Raw genomic sequence first — 18626 nt, forward strand, 5'->3', positions numbered from 1 at the left:
GTTAGCGAGTCAAAATAAATTAGTGTCCAAAGTGGACTATAAAACGGTATAGACATGTCAGAAGTGGGGTTCGAACCCACGCCTCCAATTGGAGACCAGAAGCCTCTTTCCTGAAGAAGGAGTCAAACCTTGAGTCTGGCGCCTTAGACCACTCGGCCATCCTGACACACAAATAAAGCAAAGACAAACGTTTTCTGCCACCTTGAAAAAGTTAGCGAGTCAAAATAAATTAGTGTCCAAAGTGGACTATAAAACGGTAAAGACATGTCAGAAGTGGGGTTCGAACCCACGCCTCCAATTGGAGACCAGAAGGCTCTTTACTGCATACAGAGCCGAACCTTAAGTCTGGCGCCTTAGACCACTCGGCCATCCTGACACACAAACAAAGGAAAGACAAACGTTTTCTGCCACCTTGAAAAAGTTAGCGAGTCAAAATAATTTAGTGTCCAAAGTGGACTATAAAACGGTAAAGACATGTCAGAAGTGGGGTTCGAACCCACGCCTCCAATTGGAGACCAGAAGCCTCTTTCCTGAAGAAGGTGTCAAACCTTGAGTCTGGCGCCTTAGACCACTCGGCCATCCTGACACACAAACAAAGGAAAGACAAACGTTTTCTGCCACCTTGAAAAAGTTAGCGAGTCAAAATAAATTAGTGTCCAAAGTGGACTATAAAACGGTAAAGACATGTCAGAAGTGGGGTTCGAACCCACGCCTCCAATTGGAGACCAGAAGCCTCTTTCCTGAAGAAGGAGTCAAACCTTGAGTCTGGCGCCTTAGACCACTCGGCCATCCTGACACACAAATAAAGGAAAGACAAACGTTTTCTGCCACCTTGAAAAAGTTAGCGAGTCAAAATAAATTAGTGTCCAAAGTGGACTATAAAACGGTAAAGACATGTCAGAAGTGGGGTTCGAACCCACGCCTCCAATTGGAGACCAGAAGCCTCTTTCCTGAAGAAGGAGTCAAACCTTGAGTCTGGCGCCTTAGACCAGTCGGCCATCCTGACACACAAATAAAGGAAAGACAAACGTTTTCTGCCACCTTGAAAAAGTTAGCGAGTCAAAATAATTTAGTGTCTAAAGTGGATTATAAAACGGTAAAGACATGTCAGAAGTTGCGTTCGAACCCACGCCTCCAATTGGAGACCAGAAGCCTCTTTCCTGAAGAAGGAGTCAAACCTTGAGTCTGGCGCCTTAGACCACTCGGCCATCCTGACACACAAATAAAGCAAAGACAAACGTTTTCTGCCACCTTGAAAAAGTTAGCCAGTCAAAATAATTTAGTGTCCAAAGTGGATTATAAAACGGTAAAGACTTGTCAGAAGTGAGGTTCGAACCCACGACTCCATTTGGAGACCAGAAGTCTCTTTACTGCATACAGAGCGGAACCTTAAGTCTGGCGCCTTAGACCACTCGGCCATCCTGACACACAAACAAAGGAAAGACAAACATTTTCTGCCACCTTGAAAAAGTTAGCGAGTCAAAATAATTTAGTGTCCAAAGTGGACTATAAAACGGTAAAGACATGTCAGAAGTGGGGTTCGAACCCACGCCTCCAATTGGAGACCAGAAGCCTCTTTCCTGAAGAAGGAGTCAAACCTTGAGTCTGGCGCCTTAGACCACTCGGCCATCCTGACACACAAACAAAGGAAAGACAAACGTTTTCTGCCACCTTGAAAAAGTTAGCGAGTCAAAATAAATTAGTGGCCAAAGTGGACTATAAAACGGTAAAGACATGTCAGAAGTGGGGTTCGAACCCACGCCTCCAATTGGAGAACAGAAGCCTCTTTCCAGAAGAAGGAGTCAAACCTTGAGTCTGGCGCCTTAGACCACTCGGCCATCCTGACACACAAACAAAGGAAAGACAAACGTTTTCTGCCACCTTGAAAAAGTTAGCGAGTCAAAATAATTTAGGGTCCAAAGTGGATTATAAAACGGTAAAGACATGTCAGAAGTGGGGTTCGAACCCACGACTCGAATTGGAGACCAGAAGTCTCTTTACTGCATACAGAGCCGAACCTTAAGTCTGGCGCCTTAGACCACTCGGCCATCCTGACACACAAATAAAGGAAAGACAAACGTTTTCGTCCACCTTGAAAAAGTTAGCGAGTCAAAATAATTTAGTGTCCAAAGGGGATTATAAAACGGTAAAGAAATGTCAGAAGTGGGGTTCGAACCCACGACTCCAATTGGAGACCAGAAGTCTCATTACTGCATACAGAGCCGAACCTTAAGTCTGGCGCCTTAGACCACTCGGCCATCCTGACACACAAATAAAGCAAAGACAAACGTTTTCTGCCACCTTGAAAAAGTTAGCGAGTCAAAATAATTTAGTGTCCAAAGTGGACTATAAAACGGTAAAGACATGTCAGAAGTGGGGTTTGAACCCACGACTCCAATTGGAGACCAGAAGTCTCTTTACTGCATACAGAGCCGATCCTTAAGTCTGGCGCCTTAGACCACTCGGCCATCCTGACACACAAACAAAAGAAAGACAAAAATTTTCTGACACCTTGAAAAAGTTAGCGAGTCAAAATAATTTAGTGTCCAAAGTGGATCATAAAACGTTAAAGACATGTCAGAAGTGGGGTTCGAACCCACGCCTCCAATTGGAGACCAGAAGCCTCTTTCCTGAGAAAGGAGTCAAACCTTGAGTCTGGCGCCTTAGACCACTCGGCCATCCTGACACACAAATAAAGCAAAGACAAACGTTTTCTGCCACCTTGAAAAAGTTAGCGAGTCAAAATAAATTAGTGTCCAAAGTGGACTATAAAACGGTAAAGACATGTCAGAAGTGGGGTTCAAACCCACGCCTCCAATTGGAGACCAGAAGCCTCTTTCCTGAAGAAGGAGTCAAACCTTGAGTCTGGCGCCTTAGACCACTCGGCCATCCTGACACACAAACAAAGGAACGACAAACGTTTTCTGCCACCTTGAAAAAGTTAGCGAGTCAAAATAAATTAGTGTCCAAAGTGGACTATAAAACGGTAAAGACATGTCAGAAGTGGGGTTCGAACCCACGCCTCCAATTGGAGACCAGAAGCCTCTTTCCTGAAGAAGGAGTCAAACCTTGAGTCTGGCGCCTTAGACCACTCGGCCATCCTGACACACAAACAAAGGAAAGACAAACGTTTTCTGCCACCTTGAAAAAGTTAGCGAGTCAAAATAAATTAGTGTCCAAAGTGGACTATAAAACGGTAAAGACTTGTCAGAAGTGAGGTTCGAACCCACGACTCCATTTGGAGACCAGAAGTCTCTTTACTGCATACAGAGCGGAACCTTAAGTCTGGCGCCTTAGACCACTCGGCCATCCTGACACACAAATAAAGGAAAGACAAACGTTTTCTGCCACCTTGAAAAAGTTAGCGAGTCAAAATAAATTAGTGGCCAAAGTGGACTATAAAACGGTAAAGACATGTCAGAAGTGGGGTTCGAACCCACGCCTCCAATTGGAGAACAGAAGCCTCTTTCCAGAACAAGGAGTCAAACCTTGAGTCTGGCGCCTTAGACCACTCGGCCATCCTGACACACAAACAAAGGAAAGACAAACGTTTTCTGCCACCTTGAAAAAGTTAGCGAGTCAAAATAATTTAGGGTCCAAAGTGGATTATAAAACGGTAAAGACATGTCAGAAGTGGGGTTCGAACCCACGACTCCAATTGGAGACCAAAAGTCTCTTTACTGCATACAGAGCCGAACCTTAAGTCTGGCGCCTTAGACCACTCGGCCATCCTGACACACAAATAAAGGAAAGACAAACGTTTTCGTCCACCTTGAAAAAGTTAGCGAGTCAAAATAATTTAGTGTCCAAAGGGGATTATAAAACGGTAAAGAAATGTCAGAAGTGGGGTTCGAACCCACGACTCCAATTGGAGACCAGAAGTCTCTTTACTGCATACAGAGCCGAACCTTAAGTCTGGCGCCTTAGACCACTCGGCCATCCTGACACACAAATAAAGCAAAGACAAACGTTTTCTGCCACCTTGAAAAAGTTAGCGAGTCAAAATAATTTAGTGTCCAAAGTGGACTATAAAACGGTAAAGACATGTCAGAAGTGGGGTTTGAACCCACGACTCCAATTGGAGACCAGAAGTCTCTTTACTGCATACAGAGCCGATCCTTAAGTCTGGCGCCTTAGACCACTCGGCCATCCTGACACACAAACAAAAGAAAGACAAAAATTTTCTGACACCTTGAAAAAGTTAGCGAGTCAAAATAATTTAGTGTCCAAAGTGGATCATAAAACGTTAAAGACATGTCAGAAGTGGGGTTCGAACCCACGCCTCCAATTGGAGACCAGAAGCCTCTTTCCTGAGAAAGGAGTCAAACCTTGAGTCTGGCGCCTTAGACCACTCGGCCATCCTGACACACAAATAAAGCAAAGACAAACGTTTTCTGCCACCTTGAAAAAGTTAGCGAGTCAAAATAAATTAGTGTCCAAAGTGGACTATAAAACGGTAAAGACATGTCAGAAGTGGGGTTCAAACCCACGCCTCCAATTGGAGACCAGAAGCCTCTTTCCTGAAGAAGGAGTCAAACCTTGAGTCTGGCGCCTTAGACCACTCGGCCATCCTGACACACAAACAAAGGAACGACAAACGTTTTCTGCCACCTTGAAAAAGTTAGCGAGTCAAAATAAATTAGTGTCCAAAGTGGACTATAAAACGGTAAAGACATGTCAGAAGTGGGGTTCGAACCCACGCCTCCAATTGGAGACCAGAAGCCTCTTTCCTGAAGAAGGAGTCAAACCTTGAGTCTGGCGCCTTAGACCACTCGGCCATCCTGACACACAAACAAAGGAAAGACAAACGTTTTCTGCCACCTTGAAAAAGTTAGCGAGTCAAAATAAATTAGTGTCCAAAGTGGACTATAAAACGGTAAAGACTTGTCAGAAGTGAGGTTCGAACCCACGACTCCATTTGGAGACCAGAAGTCTCTTTACTGCATACAGAGCGGAACCTTAAGTCTGGCGCCTTAGACCACTCGGCCATCCTGACACACAAATAAAGGAAAGACAAACGTTTTCTGCCACCTTGAAAAAGTTAGCGAGTCAAAATAAATTAGTGGCCAAAGTGGACTATAAAACGGTAAAGACATGTCAGAAGTGGGGTTCGAACCCACGCCTCCAATTGGAGAACAGAAGCCTCTTTCCAGAACAAGGAGTCAAACCTTGAGTCTGGCGCCTTAGACCACTCGGCCATCCTGACACACAAACAAAGGAAAGACAAACGTTTTCTGCCACCTTGAAAAAGTTAGCGAGTCAAAATAATTTAGGGTCCAAAGTGGATTATAAAACGGTAAAGACATGTCAGAAGTGGGGTTCGAACCCACGACTCCAATTGGAGACCAAAAGTCTCTTTACTGCATACAGAGCCGAACCTTAAGTCTGGCGCCTTAGACCACTCGGCCATCCTGACACACAAATAAAGGAAAGACAAACGTTTTCGTCCACCTTGAAAAAGTTAGCGAGTCAAAATAATTTAGTGTCCAAAGGGGATTATAAAACGGTAAAGAAATGTCAGAAGTGGGGTTCGAACCCACGACTCCAATTGGAGACCAGAAGTCTCTTTACTGCATACAGAGCCGAACCTTAAGTCTGGCGCCTTAGACCACTCGGCCATCCTGACACACAAATAAAGCAAAGACAAACGTTTTCTGCCACCTTGAAAAAGTTAGCGAGTCAAAATAATTTAGTGTCCAAAGTGGACTATAAAACGGTAAAGACATGTCAGAAGTGGGGTTTGAACCCACGACTCCAATTGGAGACCAGAAGTCTCTTTACTGCATACAGAGCCGATCCTTAAGTCTGGCGCCTTAGACCACTCGGCCATCCTGACACACAAACAAAAGAAAGACAAAAATTTTCTGACACCTTGAAAAAGTTAGCGAGTCAAAATAATTTAGTGTCCAAAGTGGATCATAAAACGTTAAAGACATGTCAGAAGTGGGGTTCGAACCCACGCCTCCAATTGGAGACCAGAAGCCTCTTTCCTGAGAAAGGAGTCAAACCTTGAGTCTGGCGCCTTAGACCACTCGGCCATCCTGACACACAAATAAAGCAAAGACAAACGTTTTCTGCCACCTTGAAAAAGTTAGCGAGTCAAAATAAATTAGTGTCCAAAGTGGACTATAAAACGGTAAAGACATGTCAGAAGTGGGGTTCAAACCCACGCCTCCAATTGGAGACCAGAAGCCTCTTTCCTGAAGAAGGAGTCAAACCTTGAGTCTGGCGCCTTAGACCACTCGGCCATCCTGACACACAAACAAAGGAACGACAAACGTTTTCTGCCACCTTGAAAAAGTTAGCGAGTCAAAATAAATTAGTGTCCAAAGTGGACTATAAAACGGTAAAGACATGTCAGAAGTGGGATTCGAACCCACGCCTCCAATTGGAGACCAGAAGCCTCTTTCCAGAAGAAGGAGTCAAACCTTGAGTCTGGCGCCTTAGACCACTCGGCCATCCTGACACAGAAACAAAGGAAAGACAAACGTTTTCTGCCACCTTGAAAAAGTTAGCGAGTCAAAATAATTTAGGGTCCAAAGTGGATTATAAAACGGTAAAGACATGTCAGAAGTGGGGTTCGAACCCACGACTCCAATTGGAGACCAGAAGTCTCTTTACTGCATACAGAGCCGAACCTTAAGTCTGGCGCCTTAGACCACTCGGCCATCCTGACACACAAATAAAGGAAAGACAAACGTTTTCGGCCACCTTGAAAAAGTTAGCGAGTCAAAATAATTTAGTGTCCAAAGGGGATTATAAAACGGTAAAGACATGTCAGAAGTGGGGTTCGAACCCACGACTCCAATTGGAGACCAGAAGTCTCTTTACTGCATACAGAGCCGAACCTTAAGTCTGGCGCCTTAGACCACTCGGCCATCCTGACACACAAACGCCTTAGACCACTCGGCCATCCTGACACACAAATAAAGCAAAGACAAACGTTTTCTGCCACCTTGAAAAAGTTAGCGAGTCAAAATAAATTAGTGTCCAAAGTGGACTATAAAACGGTAAAGACATGTCAGAAGTGGGGTTCGAACCCACGCCTCCAATTGGAGACCAGAAGCCTCTTTCCTGAAGAAGGAGTCAAACCTTGAGTCTGGCGCCTTAGACCACTCGGCCATCCTGACACACAAACAAAGGAAAGACAAACGTTTTCTGCCACCTTGAAAAAGTTAGCGAGTCAAAATAATTTAGGGTCCAAAGTGGATTATAAAACGGTAAAGACATGTCAGAAGTGGGGTTCGAACCCACGACTCCAATTGGAGACCAGAAGTCTCTTTACTGCATACAGAGCCGAACCTTAAGTCTGGCGCCTTAGACCACTCGGCCATCCTGACACACAAATAAAGGAAAGACAAACGTTTTCGGCCACCTTGAAAAAGTTAGCGAGTCAAAATAATTTAGTGTCCAAAGGGGATTATAAAACGGTAAAGACATGTCAGAAGTGGGGTTCGAACCCACGACTCCAATTGGAGACCAGAAGTCTCTTTACTGCATACAGAGCCGAACCTTAAGTCTGGCGCCTTAGACCACTCGGCCATCCTGACACACAAATAAAGGAAAGACAAACGTTTTCGTCCACCTTGAAAAAGTTAGCGAGTCAAAATAATTTAGTGTCCAAAGGGGATTATAAAACGGTAAAGAAATGTCAGAAGTGGGGTTCGAACCCACGACTCCAATTGGAGACCAGAAGTCTCTTTACTGCATACAGAGCCGAACCTTAAGTCTGGCGCCTTAGACCACTCGGCCATCCTGACACACAAATAAAGCAAAGACAAACGTTTTCTGCCACCTTGAAAAAGTTAGCGAGTCAAAATAATTTAGTGTCCAAAGTGGACTATAAAACGGTAAAGACATGTCAGGAGTGGGGTTCGAACCCACGACTCCAATTGGAGACCAGAAGTCTCTTTACTGCATACAGAGCCGATCCTTAAGTCTGGCGCCTTAGACCACTCGGCCATCCTGACACACAAACAAAAGAAAGACAAAAATTTTCTGACACCTTGAAAAAGTTAGCGAGTCAAAATAATTTAGTGTCCAAAGTGGATCATAAAACGTTAAAGACATGTCAGAAGTGGGGTTCGAACCCACGCCTCCAATTGGAGACCAGAAGCCTCTTTCCTGAGAAAGGAGTCAAACCTTGAGTCTGGCGCCTTAGACCACTCGGCCATCCTGACACACAAATAAAGCAAAGACAAACGTTTTCTGCCACCTTGAAAAAGTTAGCGAGTCAAAATAAATTAGTGTCCAAAGTGGACTATAAAACGGTAAAGACATGTCAGAAGTGGGGTTCAAACCCACGCCTCCAATTGGAGACCAGAAGCCTCTTTCCTGAAGAAGGAGTCAAACCTTGAGTCTGGCGCCTTAGACCACTCGGCCATCCTGACACACAAACAAAGGAACGACAAACGTTTTCTGCCACCTTGAAAAAGTTAGCGAGTCAAAATAAATTAGTGTCCAAAGTGGACTATAAAACGGTAAAGACATGTCAGAAGTGGGATTCGAACCCACGCCTCCAATTGGAGACCAGAAGCCTCTTTCCAGAAGAAGGAGTCAAACCTTGAGTCTGGCGCCTTAGACCACTCGGCCATCCTGACACAGAAACAAAGGAAAGACAAACGTTTTCTGCCACCTTGAAAAAGTTAGCGAGTCAAAATAATTTAGGGTCCAAAGTGGATTATAAAACGGTAAAGACATGTCAGAAGTGGGGTTCGAACCCACGACTCCGATTGGAGACCAGAAGTCTCTTTACTGCATACAGAGCCGAACCTTAAGTCTGGCGCCTTAGACCACTCGGCCATCCTGACACACAAATAAAGGAAAGACAAACGTTTTCGGCCACCTTGAAAAAGTTAGCGAGTCAAAATAATTTAGTGTCCAAAGGGGATTATAAAACGGTAAAGACATGTCAGAAGTGGGGTTCGAACCCACGACTCCAATTGGAGACCAGAAGTCTCTTTACTGCATACAGAGCCGAACCTTAAGTCTGGCGCCTTAGACCACTCGGCCATCCTGACACACAAACGCCTTAGACCACTCGGCCATCCTGACACACAAATAAAGCAAAGACAAACGTTTTCTGCCACCTTGAAAAAGTTAGCGAGTCAAAATAAATTAGTGTCCAAAGTGGACTATAAAACGGTAAAGACATGTCAGAAGTGGGGTTCGAACCCACGCCTCCAATTGGAGACCAGAAGCCTCTTTCCTGAAGAAGGAGTCAAACCTTGAGTCTGGCGCCTTAGACCACTCGGCCATCCTGACACACAAACAAAGGAAAGACAAACGTTTTCTGCCACCTTGAAAAAGTTAGCGAGTCAAAATAATTTAGGGTCCAAAGTGGATTATAAAACGGTAAAGACATGTCAGAAGTGGGGTTCGAACCCACGACTCCAATTGGAGACCAGAAGTCTCTTTACTGCATACAGAGCCGAACCTTAAGTCTGGCGCCTTAGACCACTCGGCCATCCTGACACACAAATAAAGGAAAGACAAACGTTTTCGGCCACCTTGAAAAAGTTAGCGAGTCAAAATAATTTAGTGTCCAAAGGGGATTATAAAACGGTAAAGACATGTCAGAAGTGGGGTTCGAACCCACGACTCCAATTGGAGACCAGAAGTCTCTTTACTGCATACAGAGCCGAACCTTAAGTCTGGCGCCTTAGACCACTCGGCCATCCTGACACACAAATAAAGGAAAGACAAACGTTTTCGTCCACCTTGAAAAAGTTAGCGAGTCAAAATAATTTAGTGTCCAAAGGGGATTATAAAACGGTAAAGAAATGTCAGAAGTGGGGTTCGAACCCACGACTCCAATTGGAGACCAGAAGTCTCTTTACTGCATACAGAGCCGAACCTTAAGTCTGGCGCCTTAGACCACTCGGCCATCCTGACACACAAATAAAGCAAAGACAAACGTTTTCTGCCACCTTGAAAAAGTTAGCGAGTCAAAATAATTTAGTGTCCAAAGTGGACTATAAAACGGTAAAGACATGTCAGAAGTGGGGTTCGAACCCACGACTCCAATTGGAGACCAGAAGTCTCTTTACTGCATACAGAGCCGATCCTTAAGTCTGGCGCCTTAGACCACTCGGCCATCCTGACACACAAACAAAAGAAAGACAAAAATTTTCTGACACCTTGAAAAAGTTAGCGAGTCAAAATAATTTAGTGTCCAAAGTGGATCATAAAACGTTAAAGACATGTCAGAAGTGGGGTTCGAACCCACGCCTCCAATTGGAGACCAGAAGCCTCTTTCCTGAGAAAGGAGTCAAACCTTGAGTCTGGCGCCTTAGACCACTCGGCCATCCTGACACACAAATAAAGCAAAGACAAACGTTTTCTGCCACCTTGAAAAAGTTAGCGAGTCAAAATAAATTAGTGTCCAAAGTGGACTATAAAACGGTAAAGACATGTCAGAAGTGGGGTTCAAACCCACGCCTCCAATTGGAGACCAGAAGCCGCTTTCCTGAAGAAGGAGTCAAACCTTGAGTCTGGCGCCTTAGACCACTCGGCCATCCTGACACACAAACAAAGGAAAGACAAACGTTTTCTGCCACCTTGAAAAAGTTAGCGAGTCAAAATAAATTAGTGTCCAAAGTGGACTATAAAACGGTAAAGACATGTCAGAAGTGGGATTCGAACCCACGCCTCCAATTGGAGACCAGAAGCCTCTTTCCAGAAGAAGGAGTCAAACCTTGAGTCTGGCGCCTTAGACCACTCGGCCATCCTGACACACAAACAAAGGAAAGACAAACGTTTTCTGCCACCTTGAAAAAGTTAGCGAGTCAAAATAATTTAGGGTCCAAAGTGGATTATAAAACGGTAAAGACATGTCAGAAGTGGGGTTCGAACCCACGACTCCAATTGGAGACCAGAAGTCTCTTTACTGCATACAGAGCCGAACCTTAAGTCTGGCGCCTTAGACCACTCGGCCATCCTGACACACAAATAAACGAAAGACAAACGTTTTCGGCCACCTTGAAAAAGTTAGCGAGTCAAAATAATTTAGTGTCCAAAGGGGATTATAAAACGGTAAAGACATGTCAGAAGTGGGGTTCGAACCCACGACTCCAATTGGAGACCAGAAGTCTCTTTACTGCATACAGAGCCGAACCTTAAGTCTGGCGCCTTAGACCACTCGGCCATCCTGACACACAAACGCCTTAGACCACTCGGCCATCCTGACACACAAATAAAGCAAAGACAAACGTTTTCTGGCACCTTGAAAAAGTTAGCGAGTCAAAATAATTTAGGGTCCAAAGTGGATTATAAAACGGTAAAGACATGTCAGAAGTGGGGTTCGAACCCACGCCTCCAATTGGAGACCAGAAGCCTCTTTCCTGAGAAAGGAGTCAAACCTTGAGTCTGGCGCCTTAGACCACTCGGCCATCCTGACACACAAATAAAGCAAAGAGAAACGTTTTCTGCCACCTTGAAAAAGTTAGCGAGTCAAAATAAATTAGTGTCCAAAGTGGACTATAAAACGGTAAAGACATGTCAGAAGTGGGGTTCGAACCCACGCCTCCAATTGGAGACCAGAAGCCTCTTTCCTGAAGAAGGAGTCAAACCTTGAGTCTGGCGCCTTAGACCACTCGGCCATCCTGACACACAAACAAAGGAAAGACAAACGTTTTCTGCCACCTTGAAAAAGTTAGCGAGTCAAAATAATTTAGGGTCCAAAGTGGATTATAAAACGGTAAAGACATGTCAGAAGTGGGGTTCGAACCCACGACTCCAATTGGAGACCAGAAGTCTCTTTACTGCATACAGAGCCGAACCTTAAGTCTGGCGCCTTAGACCACTCGGCCATCCTGACACACAAATAAAGGAAAGACAAACGTTTTCGTCCACCTTGAAAAAGTTAGCGAGTCAAAATAATTTAGTGTCCAAAGGGGATTATAAAACGGTAAAGACATGTCAGAAGTGGGGTTCGAACCCACGCCTCCAATTGGAGACCAGAAGCCTCTTTACTGAAGAAGGAGTCAAACCTTGAGTCTGGCGCCTTAGACCACTCGGCCATCCTGACACACAAATAAAGGAAAGACAAACGTTTTCGTCCACCTTGAAAAAGTTAGCGAGTCAAAATAATTTAGTGTCCAAAGGGGATTATAAAACGGTAAAGACATGTCAGAAGTGGGGTTCGAACCCACGCCTCCAATTGGAGACCAGAAGCCTCTTTCCTGAGAAAGGAGTAAACCTTGAGTCTGGCGCCTTAGACCACTCGGCCATCCTGACACACAAATAAAGCAAAGACAAACGTTTTCTGCCACCTTGAAAAAGTTAGCGAGTCAAAATAAATTAGTGTCCAAAGTGGACTATAAAACGGTATAGACATGTCAGAAGTGGGGTTCGAACCCACGCCTCCAATTGGAGACCAGAAGCCTCTTTCCTGAAGAAGGAGTCAAACCTTGAGTCTGGCGCCTTAGACCACTCGGCCATCCTGACACACAAACAAAGGAAAGACAAACGTTTTCTGCCACCTTGAAAAAGTTAGCGAGTCAAAATAATTTAGGGTCCAAAGTGGATTATAAAACGGTAAAGACATGTCAGAAGTGGGGTTCGAACCCACGACTCCAATTGGAGACCAGAAGTCTCTTTACTGCATACAGAGCCGAACCTTAAGTCTGGCGCCTTAGACCACTCGGCCATCCTGACACACAAATAAAGGAAAGACAAACGTTTTCGGCCACCTTGAAAAAGTTAGCGAGTCAAAATAATTTAGTGTCCAAAGGGGATTATAAAACGGTAAAGACATGTCAGAAGTGGGGTTCGAACCCACGACTCCAATTGGAGACCAGAAGTCTCTTTACTGCATACAGAGCCGAACCTTAAGTCTGGCGCCTTAGACCACTCGGCCATCCTGACACACAAATAAAGGAAAGACAAACGTTTTCGTCCACCTTGAAAAAGTTAGCGAGTCAAAATAATTTAGTGTCCAAAGGGGATTATAAAACGGTAAAGAAATGTCAGAAGTGGGGTTCGAACCCACGACTCCAATTGGAGACCAGAAGTCTCTTTACTGCATACAGAGCCGAACCTTAAGTCTGGCGCCTTAGACCACTCGGCCATCCTGACACACAAATAAAGCAAAGACAAACGTTTTCTGCCACCTTGAAAAAGTTAGCGAGTCAAAATAATTTAGTGTCCAAAGTGGACTATAAAACGGTAAAGACATGTCAGAAGTGGGGTTCGAACCCACGACTCCAATTGGAGACCAGAAGTCTCTTTACTGCATACAGAGCCGATCCTTAAGTCTGGCGCCTTAGACCACTCGGCCATCCTGACACACAAACAAAAGAAAGACAAAAATTTTCTGACACCTTGAAAAAGTTAGCGAGTCAAAATAATTTAGTGTCCAAAGTGGATCATAAAACGTTAAAGACATGTCAGAAGTGGGGTTCGAACCCACGCCTCCAATTGGAGACCAGAAGCCTCTTTCCTGAGAAAGGAGTCAAACCTTGAGTCTGGCGCCTTAGACCACTCGGCCATCCTGACACACAAATAAAGCAAAGACAAACGTTTTCTGCCACCTTGAAAAAGTTAGCGAGTCAAAATAAATTAGTGTCCAAAGTGGACTATAAAACGGTAAAGACATGTCAGAAGTGGGGTTCAAACCCACGCCTCCAATTGGAGACCAGAAGCCTCTTTCCTGAAGAAGGAGTCAAACCTTGAGTCTGGCGCCTTAGACCACTCGGCCATCCTGACACACAAACAAAGGAACGACAAACGTTTTCTGCCACCTTGAAAAAGTTAGCGAGTCAAAATAAATTAGTGTCCAAAGTGGACTATAAAACGGTAAAGACATGTCAGAAGTGGGATTCGAACCCACGCCTCCAATTGGAGACCAGAAGCCTCTTTCCAGAAGAAGGAGTCAAACCTTGAGTCTGGCGCCTTAGACCACTCGGCCATCCTGACACAGAAACAAAGGAAAGACAAACGTTTTCTGCCACCTTGAAAAAGTTAGCGAGTCAAAATAATTTAGGGTCCAAAGTGGATTATAAAACGGTAAAGACATGTCAGAAGTGGGGTTCGAACCCACGACTCCGATTGGAGACCAGAAGTCTCTTTACTGCATACAGAGCCGAACCTTAAGTCTGGCGCCTTAGACCACTCGGCCATCCTGACACACAAATAAAGGAAAGACAAACGTTTTCGGCCACCTTGAAAAAGTTAGCGAGTCAAAATAATTTAGTGTCCAAAGGGGATTATAAAACGGTAAAGACATGTCAGAAGTGGGGTTCGAACCCACGACTCCAATTGGAGACCAGAAGTCTCTTTACTGCATACAGAGCCGAACCTTAAGTCTGGCGCCTTAGACCACTCGGCCATCCTGACACACAAACGCCTTAGACCACTCGGCCATCCTGACACACAAATAAAGCAAAGACAAACGTTTTCTGCCACCTTGAAAAAGTTAGCGAGTCAAAATAAATTAGTGTCCAAAGTGGACTATAAAACGGTAAAGACATGTCAGAAGTGGGGTTCGAACCCACGCCTCCAATTGGAGACCAGAAGCCTCTTTCCTGAAGAAGGAGTCAAACCTTGAGTCTGGCGCCTTAGACCACTCGGCCATCCTGACACACAAACAAAGGAAAGACAAACGTTTTCTGCCACCTTGAAAAAGTTAGCGAGTCAAAATAATTTAGGGTCCAAAGTGGATTATAAAACGGTAAAGACATGTCAGAAGTGGGGTTCGAACCCACGACTCCAATTGGAGACCAGAAGTCTCTTTACTGCATACAGAGCCGAACCTTAAGTCTGGCGCCTTAGACCACTCGGCCATCCTGACACACAAATAAAGGAAAGACAAACGTTTTCGGCCACCTTGAAAAAGTTAGCGAGTCAAAATAATTTAGTGTCCAAAGGGGATTATAAAACGGTAAAGACATGTCAGAAGTGGGGTTCGAACCCACGACTCCAATTGGAGACCAGAAGTCTCTTTACTGCATACAGAGCCGAACCTTAAGTCTGGCGCCTTAGACCACTCGGCCATCCTGACACACAAATAAAGGAAAGACAAACGTTTTCGTCCACCTTGAAAAAGTTAGCGAGTCAAAATAATTTAGTGTCCAAAGGGGATTATAAAACGGTAAAGAAATGTCAGAAGTGGGGTTCGAACCCACGACTCCAATTGGAGACCAGAAGTCTCTTTACTGCATACAGAGCCGAACCTTAAGTCTGGCGCCTTAGACCACTCGGCCATCCTGACACACAAATAAAGCAAAGACAAACGTTTTCTGCCACCTTGAAAAAGTTAGCGAGTCAAAATAATTTAGTGTCCAAAGTGGACTATAAAACGGTAAAGACATGTCAGAAGTGGGGTTCGAACCCACGACTCCAATTGGAGACCAGAAGTCTCTTTACTGCATACAGAGCCGATCCTTAAGTCTGGCGCCTTAGACCACTCGGCCATCCTGACACACAAACAAAAGAAAGACAAAAATTTTCTGACACCTTGAAAAAGTTAGCGAGTCAAAATAATTTAGTGTCCAAAGTGGATCATAAAACGTTAAAGACATGTCAGAAGTGGGGTTCGAACCCACGCCTCCAATTGGAGACCAGAAGCCTCTTTCCTGAGAAAGGAGTCAAACCTTGAGTCTGGCGCCTTAGACCACTCGGCCATCCTGACACACAAATAAAGCAAAGACAAACGTTTTCTGCCACCTTGAAAAAGTTAGCGAGTCAAAATAAATTAGTGTCCAAAGTGGACTATAAAACGGTAAAGACATGTCAGAAGTGGGGTTCAAACCCACGCCTCCAATTGGAGACCAGAAGCCGCTTTCCTGAAGAAGGAGTCAAACCTTGAGTCTGGCGCCTTAGACCACTCGGCCATCCTGACACACAAACAAAGGAAAGACAAACGTTTTCTGCCACCTTGAAAAAGTTAGCGAGTCAAAATAAATTAGTGTCCAAAGTGGACTATAAAACGGTAAAGACATGTCAGAAGTGGGATTCGAACCCACGCCTCCAATTGGAGACCAGAAGCCTCTTTCCAGAAGAAGGAGTCAAACCTTGAGTCTGGCGCCTTAGACCACTCGGCCATCCTGACACACAAACAAAGGAAAGACAAACGTTTTCTGCCACCTTGAAAAAGTTAGCGAGTCAAAATAATTTAGGGTCCAAAGTGGATTATAAAACGGTAAAGACATGTCAGAAGTGGGGTTCGAACCCACGACTCCAATTGGAGACCAGAAGTCTCTTTACTGCATACAGAGCCGAACCTTAAGTCTGGCGCCTTAGACCACTCGGCCATCCTGACACACAAATAAACGAAAGACAAACGTTTTCGGCCACCTTGAAAAAGTTAGCGAGTCAAAATAATTTAGTGTCCAAAGGGGATTATAAAACGGTAAAGACATGTCAGAAGTGGGGTTCGAACCCACGACTCCAATTGGAGACCAGAAGTCTCTTTACTGCATACAGAGCCGAACCTTAAGTCTGGCGCCTTAGACCACTCGGCCATCCTGACACACAAACGCCTTAGACCACTCGGCCATCCTGACACACAAATAAAGCAAAGACAAACGTTTTCTGGCACCTTGAAAAAGTTAGCGAGTCAAAATAATTTAGGGTCCAAAGTGGATTATAAAACGGTAAAGACATGTCAGAAGTGGGGTTCGAACCCACGCCTCCAATTGGAGACCAGAAGCCTCTTTCCTGAGAAAGGAGTCAAACCTTGAGTCTGGCGCCTTAGACCACTCGGCCATCCTGACACACAAATAAAGCAAAGAGAAACGTTTTCTGCCACCTTGAAAAAGTTAGCGAGTCAAAATAAATTAGTGTCCAAAGTGGACTATAAAACGGTAAAGACATGTCAGAAGTGGGGTTCGAACCCACGCCTCCAATTGGAGACCAGAAGCCTCTTTCCTGAAGAAGGAGTCAAACCTTGAGTCTGGCGCCTTAGACCACTCGGCCATCCTGACACACAAACAAAGGAAAGACAAACGTTTTCTGCCACCTTGAAAAAGTTAGCGAGTCAAAATAATTTAGGGTCCAAAGTGGATTATAAAACGGTAAAGACATGTCAGAAGTGGGGTTCGAACCCACGACTCCAATTGGAGACCAGAAGTCTCTTTACTGCATACAGAGCCGAACCTTAAGTCTGGCGCCTTAGACCACTCGGCCATCCTGACACACAAATAAAGGAAAGACAAACGTTTTCGTCCACCTTGAAAAAGTTAGCGAGTCAAAATAATTTAGTGTCCAAAGGGGATTATAAAACGGTAAAGACATGTCAGAAGTGGGGTTCGAACCCACGCCTCCAATTGGAGACCAGAAGCCTCTTTACTGAAGAAGGAGTCAAACCTTGAGTCTGGCGCCTTAGACCACTCGGCCATCCTGACACACAAATAAAGGAAAGACAAACGTTTTCGTCCACCTTGAAAAAGTTAGCGAGTCAAAATAATTTAGTGTCCAAAGGGGATTATAAAACGGTAAAGACATGTCAGAAGTGGGGTTCGAACCCACGCCTCCAATTGGAGACCAGAAGCCTCTTTCCTGAGAAAGGAGTAAACCTTGAGTCTGGCGCCTTAGACCACTCGGCCATCCTGACACACAAATAAAGCAAAGACAAACGTTTTCTGCCACCTTGAAAAAGTTAGCGAGTCAAAATAAATTAGTGTCCAAAGTGGACTATAAAACGGTAAAGACATGTCAGAAGTGGGGTTCGAACCCACGCCTCCAATTGGAGACCAGAAGCCTCTTTACTGAAGAAGGAGTCAAACCTTGAGTCTGGCGCCTTAGACCACTCGGCCATCCTGACACACAAATAAAGCAAAGACAAACGTTTTCTGCCACCTTGAAAAAGTTAGCGAGTCAAAATAATTTAGGGTCCAAAGTGGATTTTAAAACGGTAAAGACATGTCAGAAGTGGGGTTCGAACCCACACCTCCAATTGGAGACCAGAAGCCTCTTTCCTGAAGAAGGAGTCAAACCTTGAGTCTGGCGCCTTAGACCACTCGGCCATCCTGACACACAAACAAAGGAAAGACAAACGTTTTCTGCCACCTTGAAAAAGTTAGCGAGTCAAAATAAATTAGTGTCCAAAGTGGACTATAAAACGGTAAAGACATGTCAGAAGTGGGGTTCGAACCCACGCCTCCAATTGGAGACCAGAAGCCTCTTTCCTGAAGAAGGAGTCAAACCTTGAGTCTAGCGCCTTAGACCACTCGGCCATCCTGACACACAAACAAAGGAAAGACAAACGTTTTCTGCCACCTTGAAAAAGTTAGCGAGTCAAAATAATTTAGGGTCCAAAGTGGATTATAAAACGGTAAAGACATGTCAGAAGTGGGGTTCGAACCCACGACTCCAATTGGAGACCAGAAGTCTCTTTACTGCATACAGAGCCGAACCTTAAGTCTGGCGCCTTAGACCACTCGGCCATCCTGACACACAAATAAAGCAAAGACAAACGTTTTCGTCCACCTTGAAAAAGTTAGCGAGTCAAAATAATTTAGTGTCCAAAGGGGATTATAAAACGGTAAAGACATGTCAGAAGTGGGGTTCGAACCCACGCCTCCAATTGGAGACCAGAAGCCTCTTTCCTGAGAAAGGAGTAAACCTTGAGTCTGGCGCCTTAGACCACTCGGCCATCCTGACACACAAATAAAGCAAAGACAAAC

General features: G+C 44.8%; 88 non-coding genes across 88 annotated transcripts; all 88 read right to left on the reverse strand.

The window, feature by feature from the left end:
* Positions 1–55: 55 nt before the first annotated feature.
* Positions 56–166, reverse strand: trnal-caa (transfer RNA leucine (anticodon CAA)). Its single transcript has 2 exons — positions 129–166; positions 56–101 (listed from the first exon to the last, which is right to left on the reverse strand). It is a non-coding gene; the product is annotated as a tRNA-Leu (tRNA).
* Positions 167–265: 99 nt separating this feature from the next.
* trnal-caa (transfer RNA leucine (anticodon CAA)) lies at positions 266–376 on the reverse strand. Its single transcript has 2 exons — positions 339–376; positions 266–311 (listed from the first exon to the last, which is right to left on the reverse strand). It is a non-coding gene; the product is annotated as a tRNA-Leu (tRNA).
* Positions 377–475: 99 nt separating this feature from the next.
* trnal-caa (transfer RNA leucine (anticodon CAA)) lies at positions 476–586 on the reverse strand. Its single transcript has 2 exons — positions 549–586; positions 476–521 (listed from the first exon to the last, which is right to left on the reverse strand). It is a non-coding gene; the product is annotated as a tRNA-Leu (tRNA).
* A 99-nt stretch (positions 587–685) lies between these two features.
* On the reverse strand, positions 686–796 carry trnal-caa (transfer RNA leucine (anticodon CAA)). Its single transcript has 2 exons — positions 759–796; positions 686–731 (listed from the first exon to the last, which is right to left on the reverse strand). It is a non-coding gene; the product is annotated as a tRNA-Leu (tRNA).
* A 99-nt stretch (positions 797–895) lies between these two features.
* trnal-caa (transfer RNA leucine (anticodon CAA)) lies at positions 896–1006 on the reverse strand. The gene is made up of 2 exons: positions 969–1006; positions 896–941 (listed from the first exon to the last, which is right to left on the reverse strand). It is a non-coding gene; the product is annotated as a tRNA-Leu (tRNA).
* A 99-nt stretch (positions 1007–1105) lies between these two features.
* On the reverse strand, positions 1106–1216 carry trnal-caa (transfer RNA leucine (anticodon CAA)). The gene is made up of 2 exons: positions 1179–1216; positions 1106–1151 (listed from the first exon to the last, which is right to left on the reverse strand). It is a non-coding gene; the product is annotated as a tRNA-Leu (tRNA).
* A 99-nt stretch (positions 1217–1315) lies between these two features.
* trnal-caa (transfer RNA leucine (anticodon CAA)) lies at positions 1316–1426 on the reverse strand. The gene is made up of 2 exons: positions 1389–1426; positions 1316–1361 (listed from the first exon to the last, which is right to left on the reverse strand). It is a non-coding gene; the product is annotated as a tRNA-Leu (tRNA).
* Positions 1427–1525: 99 nt separating this feature from the next.
* On the reverse strand, positions 1526–1636 carry trnal-caa (transfer RNA leucine (anticodon CAA)). Its single transcript has 2 exons — positions 1599–1636; positions 1526–1571 (listed from the first exon to the last, which is right to left on the reverse strand). It is a non-coding gene; the product is annotated as a tRNA-Leu (tRNA).
* Positions 1637–1735: 99 nt separating this feature from the next.
* trnal-caa (transfer RNA leucine (anticodon CAA)) lies at positions 1736–1846 on the reverse strand. The gene is given in 2 exon segments: positions 1736–1795; positions 1809–1846. It is a non-coding gene; the product is annotated as a tRNA-Leu (tRNA).
* Positions 1847–1945: 99 nt separating this feature from the next.
* Positions 1946–2056, reverse strand: trnal-caa (transfer RNA leucine (anticodon CAA)). Its single transcript has 2 exons — positions 2019–2056; positions 1946–1991 (listed from the first exon to the last, which is right to left on the reverse strand). It is a non-coding gene; the product is annotated as a tRNA-Leu (tRNA).
* A 99-nt stretch (positions 2057–2155) lies between these two features.
* On the reverse strand, positions 2156–2266 carry trnal-caa (transfer RNA leucine (anticodon CAA)). The gene is made up of 2 exons: positions 2229–2266; positions 2156–2201 (listed from the first exon to the last, which is right to left on the reverse strand). It is a non-coding gene; the product is annotated as a tRNA-Leu (tRNA).
* A 99-nt stretch (positions 2267–2365) lies between these two features.
* Positions 2366–2476, reverse strand: trnal-caa (transfer RNA leucine (anticodon CAA)). Its single transcript has 2 exons — positions 2439–2476; positions 2366–2411 (listed from the first exon to the last, which is right to left on the reverse strand). It is a non-coding gene; the product is annotated as a tRNA-Leu (tRNA).
* A 99-nt stretch (positions 2477–2575) lies between these two features.
* trnal-caa (transfer RNA leucine (anticodon CAA)) lies at positions 2576–2686 on the reverse strand. The gene is made up of 2 exons: positions 2649–2686; positions 2576–2621 (listed from the first exon to the last, which is right to left on the reverse strand). It is a non-coding gene; the product is annotated as a tRNA-Leu (tRNA).
* Positions 2687–2785: 99 nt separating this feature from the next.
* On the reverse strand, positions 2786–2896 carry trnal-caa (transfer RNA leucine (anticodon CAA)). The gene is made up of 2 exons: positions 2859–2896; positions 2786–2831 (listed from the first exon to the last, which is right to left on the reverse strand). It is a non-coding gene; the product is annotated as a tRNA-Leu (tRNA).
* A 99-nt stretch (positions 2897–2995) lies between these two features.
* On the reverse strand, positions 2996–3106 carry trnal-uaa (transfer RNA leucine (anticodon UAA)). Its single transcript has 2 exons — positions 3069–3106; positions 2996–3041 (listed from the first exon to the last, which is right to left on the reverse strand). It is a non-coding gene; the product is annotated as a tRNA-Leu (tRNA).
* Positions 3107–3205: 99 nt separating this feature from the next.
* On the reverse strand, positions 3206–3316 carry trnal-caa (transfer RNA leucine (anticodon CAA)). The gene is made up of 2 exons: positions 3279–3316; positions 3206–3251 (listed from the first exon to the last, which is right to left on the reverse strand). It is a non-coding gene; the product is annotated as a tRNA-Leu (tRNA).
* A 99-nt stretch (positions 3317–3415) lies between these two features.
* On the reverse strand, positions 3416–3526 carry trnal-caa (transfer RNA leucine (anticodon CAA)). Its single transcript is given in 2 exon segments — positions 3416–3475; positions 3489–3526. It is a non-coding gene; the product is annotated as a tRNA-Leu (tRNA).
* Positions 3527–3625: 99 nt separating this feature from the next.
* trnal-caa (transfer RNA leucine (anticodon CAA)) lies at positions 3626–3736 on the reverse strand. The gene is made up of 2 exons: positions 3699–3736; positions 3626–3671 (listed from the first exon to the last, which is right to left on the reverse strand). It is a non-coding gene; the product is annotated as a tRNA-Leu (tRNA).
* A 99-nt stretch (positions 3737–3835) lies between these two features.
* On the reverse strand, positions 3836–3946 carry trnal-uaa (transfer RNA leucine (anticodon UAA)). The gene is made up of 2 exons: positions 3909–3946; positions 3836–3881 (listed from the first exon to the last, which is right to left on the reverse strand). It is a non-coding gene; the product is annotated as a tRNA-Leu (tRNA).
* Positions 3947–4045: 99 nt separating this feature from the next.
* trnal-caa (transfer RNA leucine (anticodon CAA)) lies at positions 4046–4156 on the reverse strand. Its single transcript has 2 exons — positions 4119–4156; positions 4046–4091 (listed from the first exon to the last, which is right to left on the reverse strand). It is a non-coding gene; the product is annotated as a tRNA-Leu (tRNA).
* A 99-nt stretch (positions 4157–4255) lies between these two features.
* trnal-caa (transfer RNA leucine (anticodon CAA)) lies at positions 4256–4366 on the reverse strand. The gene is made up of 2 exons: positions 4329–4366; positions 4256–4301 (listed from the first exon to the last, which is right to left on the reverse strand). It is a non-coding gene; the product is annotated as a tRNA-Leu (tRNA).
* Positions 4367–4465: 99 nt separating this feature from the next.
* On the reverse strand, positions 4466–4576 carry trnal-caa (transfer RNA leucine (anticodon CAA)). Its single transcript has 2 exons — positions 4539–4576; positions 4466–4511 (listed from the first exon to the last, which is right to left on the reverse strand). It is a non-coding gene; the product is annotated as a tRNA-Leu (tRNA).
* Positions 4577–4675: 99 nt separating this feature from the next.
* On the reverse strand, positions 4676–4786 carry trnal-caa (transfer RNA leucine (anticodon CAA)). The gene is made up of 2 exons: positions 4749–4786; positions 4676–4721 (listed from the first exon to the last, which is right to left on the reverse strand). It is a non-coding gene; the product is annotated as a tRNA-Leu (tRNA).
* A 99-nt stretch (positions 4787–4885) lies between these two features.
* Positions 4886–4996, reverse strand: trnal-uaa (transfer RNA leucine (anticodon UAA)). The gene is made up of 2 exons: positions 4959–4996; positions 4886–4931 (listed from the first exon to the last, which is right to left on the reverse strand). It is a non-coding gene; the product is annotated as a tRNA-Leu (tRNA).
* A 99-nt stretch (positions 4997–5095) lies between these two features.
* trnal-caa (transfer RNA leucine (anticodon CAA)) lies at positions 5096–5206 on the reverse strand. Its single transcript is given in 2 exon segments — positions 5096–5155; positions 5169–5206. It is a non-coding gene; the product is annotated as a tRNA-Leu (tRNA).
* Positions 5207–5305: 99 nt separating this feature from the next.
* trnal-uaa (transfer RNA leucine (anticodon UAA)) lies at positions 5306–5416 on the reverse strand. Its single transcript has 2 exons — positions 5379–5416; positions 5306–5351 (listed from the first exon to the last, which is right to left on the reverse strand). It is a non-coding gene; the product is annotated as a tRNA-Leu (tRNA).
* Positions 5417–5515: 99 nt separating this feature from the next.
* trnal-uaa (transfer RNA leucine (anticodon UAA)) lies at positions 5516–5626 on the reverse strand. The gene is made up of 2 exons: positions 5589–5626; positions 5516–5561 (listed from the first exon to the last, which is right to left on the reverse strand). It is a non-coding gene; the product is annotated as a tRNA-Leu (tRNA).
* A 99-nt stretch (positions 5627–5725) lies between these two features.
* Positions 5726–5836, reverse strand: trnal-uaa (transfer RNA leucine (anticodon UAA)). Its single transcript has 2 exons — positions 5799–5836; positions 5726–5771 (listed from the first exon to the last, which is right to left on the reverse strand). It is a non-coding gene; the product is annotated as a tRNA-Leu (tRNA).
* Positions 5837–5935: 99 nt separating this feature from the next.
* On the reverse strand, positions 5936–6046 carry trnal-caa (transfer RNA leucine (anticodon CAA)). The gene is made up of 2 exons: positions 6009–6046; positions 5936–5981 (listed from the first exon to the last, which is right to left on the reverse strand). It is a non-coding gene; the product is annotated as a tRNA-Leu (tRNA).
* A 99-nt stretch (positions 6047–6145) lies between these two features.
* trnal-caa (transfer RNA leucine (anticodon CAA)) lies at positions 6146–6256 on the reverse strand. Its single transcript has 2 exons — positions 6219–6256; positions 6146–6191 (listed from the first exon to the last, which is right to left on the reverse strand). It is a non-coding gene; the product is annotated as a tRNA-Leu (tRNA).
* A 99-nt stretch (positions 6257–6355) lies between these two features.
* trnal-uaa (transfer RNA leucine (anticodon UAA)) lies at positions 6356–6466 on the reverse strand. Its single transcript has 2 exons — positions 6429–6466; positions 6356–6401 (listed from the first exon to the last, which is right to left on the reverse strand). It is a non-coding gene; the product is annotated as a tRNA-Leu (tRNA).
* A 99-nt stretch (positions 6467–6565) lies between these two features.
* trnal-uaa (transfer RNA leucine (anticodon UAA)) lies at positions 6566–6676 on the reverse strand. The gene is made up of 2 exons: positions 6639–6676; positions 6566–6611 (listed from the first exon to the last, which is right to left on the reverse strand). It is a non-coding gene; the product is annotated as a tRNA-Leu (tRNA).
* A 99-nt stretch (positions 6677–6775) lies between these two features.
* trnal-caa (transfer RNA leucine (anticodon CAA)) lies at positions 6776–6886 on the reverse strand. The gene is made up of 2 exons: positions 6849–6886; positions 6776–6821 (listed from the first exon to the last, which is right to left on the reverse strand). It is a non-coding gene; the product is annotated as a tRNA-Leu (tRNA).
* Positions 6887–7019: 133 nt separating this feature from the next.
* On the reverse strand, positions 7020–7130 carry trnal-caa (transfer RNA leucine (anticodon CAA)). Its single transcript has 2 exons — positions 7093–7130; positions 7020–7065 (listed from the first exon to the last, which is right to left on the reverse strand). It is a non-coding gene; the product is annotated as a tRNA-Leu (tRNA).
* Positions 7131–7229: 99 nt separating this feature from the next.
* Positions 7230–7340, reverse strand: trnal-caa (transfer RNA leucine (anticodon CAA)). Its single transcript has 2 exons — positions 7303–7340; positions 7230–7275 (listed from the first exon to the last, which is right to left on the reverse strand). It is a non-coding gene; the product is annotated as a tRNA-Leu (tRNA).
* A 99-nt stretch (positions 7341–7439) lies between these two features.
* Positions 7440–7550, reverse strand: trnal-uaa (transfer RNA leucine (anticodon UAA)). Its single transcript has 2 exons — positions 7513–7550; positions 7440–7485 (listed from the first exon to the last, which is right to left on the reverse strand). It is a non-coding gene; the product is annotated as a tRNA-Leu (tRNA).
* Positions 7551–7649: 99 nt separating this feature from the next.
* On the reverse strand, positions 7650–7760 carry trnal-uaa (transfer RNA leucine (anticodon UAA)). The gene is made up of 2 exons: positions 7723–7760; positions 7650–7695 (listed from the first exon to the last, which is right to left on the reverse strand). It is a non-coding gene; the product is annotated as a tRNA-Leu (tRNA).
* A 99-nt stretch (positions 7761–7859) lies between these two features.
* Positions 7860–7970, reverse strand: trnal-uaa (transfer RNA leucine (anticodon UAA)). Its single transcript has 2 exons — positions 7933–7970; positions 7860–7905 (listed from the first exon to the last, which is right to left on the reverse strand). It is a non-coding gene; the product is annotated as a tRNA-Leu (tRNA).
* Positions 7971–8069: 99 nt separating this feature from the next.
* Positions 8070–8180, reverse strand: trnal-caa (transfer RNA leucine (anticodon CAA)). Its single transcript has 2 exons — positions 8143–8180; positions 8070–8115 (listed from the first exon to the last, which is right to left on the reverse strand). It is a non-coding gene; the product is annotated as a tRNA-Leu (tRNA).
* A 99-nt stretch (positions 8181–8279) lies between these two features.
* On the reverse strand, positions 8280–8390 carry trnal-caa (transfer RNA leucine (anticodon CAA)). The gene is made up of 2 exons: positions 8353–8390; positions 8280–8325 (listed from the first exon to the last, which is right to left on the reverse strand). It is a non-coding gene; the product is annotated as a tRNA-Leu (tRNA).
* A 99-nt stretch (positions 8391–8489) lies between these two features.
* On the reverse strand, positions 8490–8600 carry trnal-caa (transfer RNA leucine (anticodon CAA)). The gene is made up of 2 exons: positions 8563–8600; positions 8490–8535 (listed from the first exon to the last, which is right to left on the reverse strand). It is a non-coding gene; the product is annotated as a tRNA-Leu (tRNA).
* Positions 8601–8699: 99 nt separating this feature from the next.
* trnal-uaa (transfer RNA leucine (anticodon UAA)) lies at positions 8700–8810 on the reverse strand. The gene is made up of 2 exons: positions 8773–8810; positions 8700–8745 (listed from the first exon to the last, which is right to left on the reverse strand). It is a non-coding gene; the product is annotated as a tRNA-Leu (tRNA).
* Positions 8811–8909: 99 nt separating this feature from the next.
* trnal-uaa (transfer RNA leucine (anticodon UAA)) lies at positions 8910–9020 on the reverse strand. Its single transcript has 2 exons — positions 8983–9020; positions 8910–8955 (listed from the first exon to the last, which is right to left on the reverse strand). It is a non-coding gene; the product is annotated as a tRNA-Leu (tRNA).
* Positions 9021–9153: 133 nt separating this feature from the next.
* On the reverse strand, positions 9154–9264 carry trnal-uaa (transfer RNA leucine (anticodon UAA)). Its single transcript has 2 exons — positions 9227–9264; positions 9154–9199 (listed from the first exon to the last, which is right to left on the reverse strand). It is a non-coding gene; the product is annotated as a tRNA-Leu (tRNA).
* Positions 9265–9363: 99 nt separating this feature from the next.
* On the reverse strand, positions 9364–9474 carry trnal-uaa (transfer RNA leucine (anticodon UAA)). The gene is made up of 2 exons: positions 9437–9474; positions 9364–9409 (listed from the first exon to the last, which is right to left on the reverse strand). It is a non-coding gene; the product is annotated as a tRNA-Leu (tRNA).
* Positions 9475–9573: 99 nt separating this feature from the next.
* trnal-uaa (transfer RNA leucine (anticodon UAA)) lies at positions 9574–9684 on the reverse strand. The gene is made up of 2 exons: positions 9647–9684; positions 9574–9619 (listed from the first exon to the last, which is right to left on the reverse strand). It is a non-coding gene; the product is annotated as a tRNA-Leu (tRNA).
* A 99-nt stretch (positions 9685–9783) lies between these two features.
* On the reverse strand, positions 9784–9894 carry trnal-uaa (transfer RNA leucine (anticodon UAA)). The gene is made up of 2 exons: positions 9857–9894; positions 9784–9829 (listed from the first exon to the last, which is right to left on the reverse strand). It is a non-coding gene; the product is annotated as a tRNA-Leu (tRNA).
* A 99-nt stretch (positions 9895–9993) lies between these two features.
* trnal-caa (transfer RNA leucine (anticodon CAA)) lies at positions 9994–10104 on the reverse strand. Its single transcript has 2 exons — positions 10067–10104; positions 9994–10039 (listed from the first exon to the last, which is right to left on the reverse strand). It is a non-coding gene; the product is annotated as a tRNA-Leu (tRNA).
* Positions 10105–10203: 99 nt separating this feature from the next.
* trnal-caa (transfer RNA leucine (anticodon CAA)) lies at positions 10204–10314 on the reverse strand. The gene is made up of 2 exons: positions 10277–10314; positions 10204–10249 (listed from the first exon to the last, which is right to left on the reverse strand). It is a non-coding gene; the product is annotated as a tRNA-Leu (tRNA).
* Positions 10315–10413: 99 nt separating this feature from the next.
* Positions 10414–10524, reverse strand: trnal-caa (transfer RNA leucine (anticodon CAA)). The gene is made up of 2 exons: positions 10487–10524; positions 10414–10459 (listed from the first exon to the last, which is right to left on the reverse strand). It is a non-coding gene; the product is annotated as a tRNA-Leu (tRNA).
* Positions 10525–10623: 99 nt separating this feature from the next.
* On the reverse strand, positions 10624–10734 carry trnal-caa (transfer RNA leucine (anticodon CAA)). Its single transcript has 2 exons — positions 10697–10734; positions 10624–10669 (listed from the first exon to the last, which is right to left on the reverse strand). It is a non-coding gene; the product is annotated as a tRNA-Leu (tRNA).
* Positions 10735–10833: 99 nt separating this feature from the next.
* trnal-caa (transfer RNA leucine (anticodon CAA)) lies at positions 10834–10944 on the reverse strand. Its single transcript has 2 exons — positions 10907–10944; positions 10834–10879 (listed from the first exon to the last, which is right to left on the reverse strand). It is a non-coding gene; the product is annotated as a tRNA-Leu (tRNA).
* Positions 10945–11043: 99 nt separating this feature from the next.
* trnal-uaa (transfer RNA leucine (anticodon UAA)) lies at positions 11044–11154 on the reverse strand. Its single transcript has 2 exons — positions 11117–11154; positions 11044–11089 (listed from the first exon to the last, which is right to left on the reverse strand). It is a non-coding gene; the product is annotated as a tRNA-Leu (tRNA).
* Positions 11155–11287: 133 nt separating this feature from the next.
* Positions 11288–11398, reverse strand: trnal-caa (transfer RNA leucine (anticodon CAA)). Its single transcript has 2 exons — positions 11361–11398; positions 11288–11333 (listed from the first exon to the last, which is right to left on the reverse strand). It is a non-coding gene; the product is annotated as a tRNA-Leu (tRNA).
* Positions 11399–11497: 99 nt separating this feature from the next.
* Positions 11498–11608, reverse strand: trnal-caa (transfer RNA leucine (anticodon CAA)). The gene is made up of 2 exons: positions 11571–11608; positions 11498–11543 (listed from the first exon to the last, which is right to left on the reverse strand). It is a non-coding gene; the product is annotated as a tRNA-Leu (tRNA).
* A 99-nt stretch (positions 11609–11707) lies between these two features.
* Positions 11708–11818, reverse strand: trnal-caa (transfer RNA leucine (anticodon CAA)). Its single transcript has 2 exons — positions 11781–11818; positions 11708–11753 (listed from the first exon to the last, which is right to left on the reverse strand). It is a non-coding gene; the product is annotated as a tRNA-Leu (tRNA).
* A 99-nt stretch (positions 11819–11917) lies between these two features.
* On the reverse strand, positions 11918–12028 carry trnal-caa (transfer RNA leucine (anticodon CAA)). Its single transcript has 2 exons — positions 11991–12028; positions 11918–11963 (listed from the first exon to the last, which is right to left on the reverse strand). It is a non-coding gene; the product is annotated as a tRNA-Leu (tRNA).
* Positions 12029–12127: 99 nt separating this feature from the next.
* On the reverse strand, positions 12128–12237 carry trnal-caa (transfer RNA leucine (anticodon CAA)). The gene is made up of 2 exons: positions 12200–12237; positions 12128–12173 (listed from the first exon to the last, which is right to left on the reverse strand). It is a non-coding gene; the product is annotated as a tRNA-Leu (tRNA).
* Positions 12238–12336: 99 nt separating this feature from the next.
* trnal-caa (transfer RNA leucine (anticodon CAA)) lies at positions 12337–12447 on the reverse strand. Its single transcript has 2 exons — positions 12410–12447; positions 12337–12382 (listed from the first exon to the last, which is right to left on the reverse strand). It is a non-coding gene; the product is annotated as a tRNA-Leu (tRNA).
* Positions 12448–12546: 99 nt separating this feature from the next.
* On the reverse strand, positions 12547–12657 carry trnal-uaa (transfer RNA leucine (anticodon UAA)). The gene is made up of 2 exons: positions 12620–12657; positions 12547–12592 (listed from the first exon to the last, which is right to left on the reverse strand). It is a non-coding gene; the product is annotated as a tRNA-Leu (tRNA).
* Positions 12658–12756: 99 nt separating this feature from the next.
* trnal-uaa (transfer RNA leucine (anticodon UAA)) lies at positions 12757–12867 on the reverse strand. Its single transcript has 2 exons — positions 12830–12867; positions 12757–12802 (listed from the first exon to the last, which is right to left on the reverse strand). It is a non-coding gene; the product is annotated as a tRNA-Leu (tRNA).
* Positions 12868–12966: 99 nt separating this feature from the next.
* Positions 12967–13077, reverse strand: trnal-caa (transfer RNA leucine (anticodon CAA)). Its single transcript has 2 exons — positions 13040–13077; positions 12967–13012 (listed from the first exon to the last, which is right to left on the reverse strand). It is a non-coding gene; the product is annotated as a tRNA-Leu (tRNA).
* A 99-nt stretch (positions 13078–13176) lies between these two features.
* trnal-uaa (transfer RNA leucine (anticodon UAA)) lies at positions 13177–13287 on the reverse strand. The gene is made up of 2 exons: positions 13250–13287; positions 13177–13222 (listed from the first exon to the last, which is right to left on the reverse strand). It is a non-coding gene; the product is annotated as a tRNA-Leu (tRNA).
* A 99-nt stretch (positions 13288–13386) lies between these two features.
* On the reverse strand, positions 13387–13497 carry trnal-caa (transfer RNA leucine (anticodon CAA)). Its single transcript has 2 exons — positions 13460–13497; positions 13387–13432 (listed from the first exon to the last, which is right to left on the reverse strand). It is a non-coding gene; the product is annotated as a tRNA-Leu (tRNA).
* A 99-nt stretch (positions 13498–13596) lies between these two features.
* Positions 13597–13707, reverse strand: trnal-caa (transfer RNA leucine (anticodon CAA)). The gene is made up of 2 exons: positions 13670–13707; positions 13597–13642 (listed from the first exon to the last, which is right to left on the reverse strand). It is a non-coding gene; the product is annotated as a tRNA-Leu (tRNA).
* Positions 13708–13806: 99 nt separating this feature from the next.
* trnal-uaa (transfer RNA leucine (anticodon UAA)) lies at positions 13807–13917 on the reverse strand. The gene is made up of 2 exons: positions 13880–13917; positions 13807–13852 (listed from the first exon to the last, which is right to left on the reverse strand). It is a non-coding gene; the product is annotated as a tRNA-Leu (tRNA).
* Positions 13918–14016: 99 nt separating this feature from the next.
* Positions 14017–14127, reverse strand: trnal-uaa (transfer RNA leucine (anticodon UAA)). The gene is made up of 2 exons: positions 14090–14127; positions 14017–14062 (listed from the first exon to the last, which is right to left on the reverse strand). It is a non-coding gene; the product is annotated as a tRNA-Leu (tRNA).
* A 99-nt stretch (positions 14128–14226) lies between these two features.
* trnal-uaa (transfer RNA leucine (anticodon UAA)) lies at positions 14227–14337 on the reverse strand. The gene is made up of 2 exons: positions 14300–14337; positions 14227–14272 (listed from the first exon to the last, which is right to left on the reverse strand). It is a non-coding gene; the product is annotated as a tRNA-Leu (tRNA).
* A 133-nt stretch (positions 14338–14470) lies between these two features.
* trnal-caa (transfer RNA leucine (anticodon CAA)) lies at positions 14471–14581 on the reverse strand. The gene is made up of 2 exons: positions 14544–14581; positions 14471–14516 (listed from the first exon to the last, which is right to left on the reverse strand). It is a non-coding gene; the product is annotated as a tRNA-Leu (tRNA).
* Positions 14582–14680: 99 nt separating this feature from the next.
* trnal-uaa (transfer RNA leucine (anticodon UAA)) lies at positions 14681–14791 on the reverse strand. The gene is made up of 2 exons: positions 14754–14791; positions 14681–14726 (listed from the first exon to the last, which is right to left on the reverse strand). It is a non-coding gene; the product is annotated as a tRNA-Leu (tRNA).
* A 99-nt stretch (positions 14792–14890) lies between these two features.
* trnal-uaa (transfer RNA leucine (anticodon UAA)) lies at positions 14891–15001 on the reverse strand. The gene is made up of 2 exons: positions 14964–15001; positions 14891–14936 (listed from the first exon to the last, which is right to left on the reverse strand). It is a non-coding gene; the product is annotated as a tRNA-Leu (tRNA).
* Positions 15002–15100: 99 nt separating this feature from the next.
* Positions 15101–15211, reverse strand: trnal-caa (transfer RNA leucine (anticodon CAA)). The gene is made up of 2 exons: positions 15174–15211; positions 15101–15146 (listed from the first exon to the last, which is right to left on the reverse strand). It is a non-coding gene; the product is annotated as a tRNA-Leu (tRNA).
* Positions 15212–15310: 99 nt separating this feature from the next.
* On the reverse strand, positions 15311–15421 carry trnal-uaa (transfer RNA leucine (anticodon UAA)). The gene is made up of 2 exons: positions 15384–15421; positions 15311–15356 (listed from the first exon to the last, which is right to left on the reverse strand). It is a non-coding gene; the product is annotated as a tRNA-Leu (tRNA).
* Positions 15422–15520: 99 nt separating this feature from the next.
* Positions 15521–15631, reverse strand: trnal-aag (transfer RNA leucine (anticodon AAG)). The gene is made up of 2 exons: positions 15594–15631; positions 15521–15566 (listed from the first exon to the last, which is right to left on the reverse strand). It is a non-coding gene; the product is annotated as a tRNA-Leu (tRNA).
* Positions 15632–15730: 99 nt separating this feature from the next.
* trnal-caa (transfer RNA leucine (anticodon CAA)) lies at positions 15731–15841 on the reverse strand. Its single transcript has 2 exons — positions 15804–15841; positions 15731–15776 (listed from the first exon to the last, which is right to left on the reverse strand). It is a non-coding gene; the product is annotated as a tRNA-Leu (tRNA).
* A 99-nt stretch (positions 15842–15940) lies between these two features.
* trnal-caa (transfer RNA leucine (anticodon CAA)) lies at positions 15941–16051 on the reverse strand. The gene is made up of 2 exons: positions 16014–16051; positions 15941–15986 (listed from the first exon to the last, which is right to left on the reverse strand). It is a non-coding gene; the product is annotated as a tRNA-Leu (tRNA).
* Positions 16052–16150: 99 nt separating this feature from the next.
* On the reverse strand, positions 16151–16261 carry trnal-caa (transfer RNA leucine (anticodon CAA)). Its single transcript has 2 exons — positions 16224–16261; positions 16151–16196 (listed from the first exon to the last, which is right to left on the reverse strand). It is a non-coding gene; the product is annotated as a tRNA-Leu (tRNA).
* Positions 16262–16360: 99 nt separating this feature from the next.
* trnal-caa (transfer RNA leucine (anticodon CAA)) lies at positions 16361–16471 on the reverse strand. The gene is made up of 2 exons: positions 16434–16471; positions 16361–16406 (listed from the first exon to the last, which is right to left on the reverse strand). It is a non-coding gene; the product is annotated as a tRNA-Leu (tRNA).
* A 133-nt stretch (positions 16472–16604) lies between these two features.
* Positions 16605–16715, reverse strand: trnal-caa (transfer RNA leucine (anticodon CAA)). Its single transcript has 2 exons — positions 16678–16715; positions 16605–16650 (listed from the first exon to the last, which is right to left on the reverse strand). It is a non-coding gene; the product is annotated as a tRNA-Leu (tRNA).
* A 99-nt stretch (positions 16716–16814) lies between these two features.
* Positions 16815–16925, reverse strand: trnal-caa (transfer RNA leucine (anticodon CAA)). Its single transcript has 2 exons — positions 16888–16925; positions 16815–16860 (listed from the first exon to the last, which is right to left on the reverse strand). It is a non-coding gene; the product is annotated as a tRNA-Leu (tRNA).
* Positions 16926–17024: 99 nt separating this feature from the next.
* On the reverse strand, positions 17025–17135 carry trnal-uaa (transfer RNA leucine (anticodon UAA)). The gene is made up of 2 exons: positions 17098–17135; positions 17025–17070 (listed from the first exon to the last, which is right to left on the reverse strand). It is a non-coding gene; the product is annotated as a tRNA-Leu (tRNA).
* Positions 17136–17234: 99 nt separating this feature from the next.
* trnal-caa (transfer RNA leucine (anticodon CAA)) lies at positions 17235–17345 on the reverse strand. Its single transcript has 2 exons — positions 17308–17345; positions 17235–17280 (listed from the first exon to the last, which is right to left on the reverse strand). It is a non-coding gene; the product is annotated as a tRNA-Leu (tRNA).
* A 99-nt stretch (positions 17346–17444) lies between these two features.
* Positions 17445–17554, reverse strand: trnal-caa (transfer RNA leucine (anticodon CAA)). The gene is made up of 2 exons: positions 17517–17554; positions 17445–17490 (listed from the first exon to the last, which is right to left on the reverse strand). It is a non-coding gene; the product is annotated as a tRNA-Leu (tRNA).
* Positions 17555–17653: 99 nt separating this feature from the next.
* trnal-caa (transfer RNA leucine (anticodon CAA)) lies at positions 17654–17764 on the reverse strand. The gene is made up of 2 exons: positions 17727–17764; positions 17654–17699 (listed from the first exon to the last, which is right to left on the reverse strand). It is a non-coding gene; the product is annotated as a tRNA-Leu (tRNA).
* Positions 17765–17863: 99 nt separating this feature from the next.
* On the reverse strand, positions 17864–17974 carry trnal-caa (transfer RNA leucine (anticodon CAA)). The gene is made up of 2 exons: positions 17937–17974; positions 17864–17909 (listed from the first exon to the last, which is right to left on the reverse strand). It is a non-coding gene; the product is annotated as a tRNA-Leu (tRNA).
* Positions 17975–18073: 99 nt separating this feature from the next.
* trnal-caa (transfer RNA leucine (anticodon CAA)) lies at positions 18074–18184 on the reverse strand. The gene is made up of 2 exons: positions 18147–18184; positions 18074–18119 (listed from the first exon to the last, which is right to left on the reverse strand). It is a non-coding gene; the product is annotated as a tRNA-Leu (tRNA).
* Positions 18185–18283: 99 nt separating this feature from the next.
* Positions 18284–18394, reverse strand: trnal-uaa (transfer RNA leucine (anticodon UAA)). Its single transcript has 2 exons — positions 18357–18394; positions 18284–18329 (listed from the first exon to the last, which is right to left on the reverse strand). It is a non-coding gene; the product is annotated as a tRNA-Leu (tRNA).
* A 99-nt stretch (positions 18395–18493) lies between these two features.
* trnal-aag (transfer RNA leucine (anticodon AAG)) lies at positions 18494–18603 on the reverse strand. Its single transcript has 2 exons — positions 18566–18603; positions 18494–18539 (listed from the first exon to the last, which is right to left on the reverse strand). It is a non-coding gene; the product is annotated as a tRNA-Leu (tRNA).
* Between the last annotated feature and the right edge of the window lie 23 nt (positions 18604–18626).

Source organism: Gasterosteus aculeatus, chromosome 4 (assembly GCF_964276395.1).
Source record: "Gasterosteus aculeatus chromosome 4, fGasAcu3.hap1.1, whole genome shotgun sequence".
NCBI lineage: Eukaryota > Metazoa > Chordata > Actinopteri > Perciformes > Gasterosteidae > Gasterosteus > Gasterosteus aculeatus.